Raw genomic sequence first — 5,107 nt, forward strand, 5'->3', positions numbered from 1 at the left:
TCCAGTACGAATACAAACCTTGAAAGCGTGGCCTATCGATCCTTTAGACTTTCAAGATTTGAAGCTAGAGGTGTCAAAAAAGTAACCACAGGGATAACTGGCTTGTGCAGCCAAGCGTTCATAGCGACGTTGCTTTTGGATCCTTCGATGTCAGCTCTTCTTATCATTGCGAAGCAGAATTCACCAAGTGTTGGATTGTTCACCCACCAATAGGGAATGTGAGTTGGGTTTAGACCATCATGAGACAGGTTAGTTTTACCCTACTGATGGCGGAGTCGCGATAGTAATTCAACCTAGTACGAGAGGAACTGTTGATTCACACAATTGGTCAACGTGCTTGGTTGAAAAGCTAGTGGCGTGAAGCTACCGTGTGCTGGATTATGACTAAATGCCTCTAAGTCAGAATCTGGGCTAGAAGTGACGCGCGCGCCCGCCGCCTAATTGTCGACCCGCAATAGGGGCCCATGGCCCCCAAGGGCACATGTCATAGGTGTAGCCCCCACGGCGAACGAGCTGCGCGGGCCTCCTTGGAGCTTAATTCCCATCGAACGGCAGGTAGAATCCTTTGCAGATGACTTAAATATGCGATGGGGTATTGTAAGCGGCAGAGTGGCCTTGCTGCCACGATCCGCTTCGATTCAGCCCTTTTGTCGCTTTGATTCATCCCTCCCCCCGCCGACCTTCATTCTTTTCACGCCGCCCCCCTCCGAGGTTGGGAGTGACCCAGGGCCCCCTATCCCTCGGTCCCCCGGTCGACCCTCGAATTAAGCGTACGGGCACCGAACCGACCGCTGGGGGAGGGATGCGCGAGCCGACCAAAGATCCCGCTGCTGATCCCCCTCGGTTGTTGCCCTAAACACCATCGATAGCCTTTGGCCCTTGGTCGGTCAAGATCGGGAATGCACTACGCATGCCTCAGTCAACCCATGAAACGAGGGTGTGGGCGCTCAACCAGCTAGAGAGCCAAGATGCGCAAGGCGGGGATCAGCCCGATCCCGCTCTGTGCACTGTTGATCCCGCTGTCGGTCTCTCGGTCCGGTTAGGGCTTAGATCGGGAATGAACTCTGCATGCCTTAGTCAACCCATGAAATGATCGTGCGGGTGCTCAGTCGGCCACAGAGGCATAATGTGCAAGCCGGGGATTGCCCCGGTCCCCCTCTACGAGATGTCGATCCCGCTGTCGGTCTAGCTGCCACAACCCTTGGTTCGACTAGGGTTAGACATGAAATGAACTCTGTATACTTAAGCCAACCCATGAAATGAGCGTACGAGCACTCAGTCGGTCGGAGAGGCAGGATGCGTAAGCCGGGGATCGACCCGATCCCCCCCTGTGTGCTGTCGATCTCGCTATCAGTCTTGCTGCCACAACCCTCGATTTGATCCAATCTTAGACTGGGAATGAACTTCGTATGCTTAGACTGGGAATGAACTTCGTATGCCTAAGTCAACCCACGAAACGATCGTACGGGTGCTCAGCTGACCAGAAAGGTAGAATGCACAAGTCGGGGATCTGTCCGGTCCTTTTCTGCGTGCTGTCCATCCCACTGTGGGTCTTACTACCGTAACCCTCTGTTCGATCCAATCTCAGATTGGGAATGAACTACGTATGCCTAAATCAACCGACGAAACGAGCGGGCGGGCACTACGCTGGCCATAGAGGCGGGATGCACAAGCCGTTGATCGATCGGGTGGTAGGTAGGTTTAGGCACATCTTCATATTTTTGCCATGCCGATGCCATTTTTATGGCTTGTAAATTCATACAATGGTCCCCTAAGCCTTCATGAGAAGTTTCGTGGCAAGATGACTCATTTTCTATTTTTCATGATTTTCGAAACTTTTACGGTTTGAGATTTTTTCAAATTTTTTTAGAAGGAGTTTTGGCCCCAAATTTTGCAGATGTGATCTTTCTATTTTTGTTGGCATGCACAAAAACATTTAGCTAAAAACTCAAAGTGGAGAAGATTTTGTGACCATTTGAAAAAAGTGTCCCCATTTCAGACACTTGAATGGCTACTAGTAGCAAACTTGTAAAATCTCAAATGCTCTTTAAGGGGGTGTGAGTTCTCAGAGGTTTGATGAGGTATAGGGGGCCAATATAAGGGCCCAGTACCAGCACCCATCGTACATCATGTGCGCACACCCCCCGGCCCCCCAATCATCGAAACTCCAATGCCGTCGGTCAGGTTCTCCGACGATGCTACCTCGGGTGAAAAAATTATGGCACCAGCACATGCTCGAGCCCAGCATGTGCACCGTGGCTCAAAATTGAACTTCGGCCAAGGCCTCGACCATCAATGGCACATGATAGCGCATGGTGAAGGCACATGCATCGACCATCATCGGCACAGGTTGCCCTTTGGTACGGGCACTTACCTCGACCGCCATCAGCACAAGCTGGGCCCTGGTGTGGGTGGTTGCCTCGATCACCATTAGCCCATCCTGAGCCTTGGTGTGGGCGGTTGTCCCGACCACCATCGATACATGCTGGCCCTTGGTGCGGATGGTTACCTCGATCACCAGCGACACATGCTGGGTCGTGGTGCGGGCTATTGCATCGAGCACCATCGGCAAATGCTGGGCCCTAGTGCGAGTGGTTGCCTAGACCACCATCGAAAGAAGATGGCCCCTGGTGCAGGCGGTTGCATCGAACACCATCGGGACATGCTGGGCCCTAATGCGGGCGGTTACCTCGAACACCATTGGCACGTGCTGGGCCTTGGTGCGGAAGGTTGCCTCGAGCACCATCGATACATTCTGGTCGATCACCATCGGCACACATTGGGCCTTGGTGCAGGTGGTTGCCTCGATCACCATCAGATCACACCGAGCCCTAGTGCGGGCGGTTGCGTCGAACACCATCGGCATACGCTGGGCCCTGGTATGAGCGGTTGCCTTGATCACCATTGGCACACACTAGGCCCTGGTGCAAGAGGTTGCCTCGAACACCATCGGCACGTGCTGGGCTTTGGTGCGGGCTCTTGCCTCGACCACCATCGGTAGAAGATGGCCCTAGGTGTGGACAGTTGCCTCGATCACCATCGACACATGCTGGCAATCACCATCGGCACATACTGGTTGATCACCATCGGCACACGTTGGGCCCTGGTGCGGGCGGTTGCCTCGAGCACCATTGGCACACGCTAGGCCCTGGTACGGATGGTTGCCTCGAACACCATCGGCACACGCTGGGCCCTGGTGCGAGTGGTTACCTCAAACACCATCGACACTCACCGGGCCCTGGTGCGGGCGGTTGCCTCGATCACCATCGGTACACACTGAGCCCTGGTGCGGGCAGTTGCCTTGATCACCATCGACACATGCTGGTCGATCACCATCGGCATATGCTGGGCCCTGGTGCAGGCGGTTGCCTCGATCACCATCGACACACGCTGGGCCCTGGTGCCGGTGGTTGCCTCGAGCACCATCAACACACACTAGGCTTTAGTGCGAGGGGTTGCCTCGATCACCATCGGCACACACTGGGCCCTGGTGCGGATGGTTACCTTGAGCACCATTGGCACACACTGGGCCCTGGTGCGGGTGGTTGCCTCAAGCACCATCGGCACATGCTAGGCCTTGGTGCGAGTGGTTGCTTCGAGCACCATCGGCACAAGCCGGCCCTTGGTGCGGGCTCTTGCCTCGGCCACCATCGACAGAAGATGGCCTTTACGTTGAACACCATCGGCACATGTCGGGCCTTGGTGTGGGCACATGCCTTGATCTGGTACTGGCGGTTGCCTCGACCACCATCGACACACGCGAGCCCTTGGTACAGGCAGTCACGTCAACCACCATCAGCACGCGTTGGCCCTTGGTATGGGCACATGCCCCAACCACCATCAACACCTGCTCACCCTCAGTGCGGGATATTCCTGTTTGGAAAAAATGTCCCCGTTTTAGACACTTTAACGTCTACTGGTAGCATATCTGTAAAATCTCTAATGCTCTTTAAGGGGTGGTGGTCCGACACCCCCTCTCACCCCCCACGATGGGAGTTGGTGTACATGATGGGCCTCCCATTGCGTACACCCAGGGTAATGTCCCTCGAGCGAAATACAGGCCGTGCATGCCTTTCGACCATTTTGTCTGGTGATTGGTTGCTCCGGTGACCGGCAGGCACCTATGGCCTTGACTGGTTGGCGTGCATGCGAAAAAAAGGAGCTGAGGTCGAGCCCGTGCATGCGGTGGATGCTGTCCTAGACCCTAGACCAAGTCTTTGAATCGAGCAACGGCTCCCTGGGGTGGTGTGAGCAGAAAGAACAGTTGCGGGCTTGGCCCAGCCAGGTCTCTTGGTATTCGACGATCTCGCATTCCCTTCCGTCGACCACAAAAATGCCTAGGCCTTGATGAGGTTGTGCACGTAGTCGACACCGCCCGAGACCCCAGGAACAAGTCCCTGAATTGGGCAACGTCCCCCTGGGATGGTGTCAGCGAAGCTCACGTAGGCAGTCCCGACCGGGCCAAGCATTGGTGGTGTCACTTTGTTGTTGCCTGTCGGATGGCAGGGGCAGTCTCGTGGCCCTTGCTCATGTTTTTCTAATGCCAAACGATTGTGGCATGGCCTCGCACCTCGTTTCCTCCGCTCGCTCGTCAAGTAATCGATCGGGTGGGTTGTGGACCGACGCGCATGGATGCTGTCACTTGTACGCAATGGGCATATGAGTGGTGCTATGGTTGTGCATGTTGACAGGCTCCGTGCTCGATGCATCAAACTGTCGACCCGTCATCCTCTTCAATCTCCCCCCATGCGGTCGTCGTACTAGGTGGCGCGATCGAGATCCTGTGTTGCATAATGAATCGATAGAAATTGGATGTCTTACCATCCCTCATCTGTCTCATGTCCTGAGGGGCCACAGGTCGAACGTCAATCGCGTCTGGTGTCCCAAGCGTGCCACCCAATCATCCGTGGCCGCATTGGTGCACCGACGTTCAATTATGCTCTCGGATGCAGAATGTTTAGCGGGCGCGGGCTCTCAGCCCCCATTTGTCCGATGATATGCATTTCACGTGCTCGACACGTACGACACTTACGCTTCGTGTCAGGCTCTCTCCGTAGCTCGGTTAGTGTGTCGAGGCCCACGTGGTTCCAATGTCTCGAAGGAATGC

At 55.2% G+C, this 5,107-nt stretch overlaps 1 non-coding gene across 1 annotated transcript in view; it reads left to right on the plus strand.

Annotated features, from left to right (window-relative positions):
• LOC149513176 (25S ribosomal RNA) overlaps positions 1–664 on the plus strand; it is a 3,390-nt gene extending 2,726 nt beyond the window's left edge. Inside the window, exon 1 of the ribosomal RNA XR_016330945.1 lies at positions 1–664. This exon is cut by the window's left edge and continues 2,726 nt beyond it. This is a non-coding gene — a ribosomal RNA (25S ribosomal RNA).
• The last annotated feature ends 4,443 nt before the right edge of the window (positions 665–5,107 follow it).

Source organism: Durio zibethinus, chromosome 20 (assembly GCF_047325235.1).
Source record: "Durio zibethinus cultivar Kanyao isolate XHJ-2024 chromosome 20, ASM4732523v1, whole genome shotgun sequence".
Classification (NCBI taxonomy): Eukaryota; Viridiplantae; Streptophyta; class Magnoliopsida; order Malvales; family Malvaceae; genus Durio; species Durio zibethinus.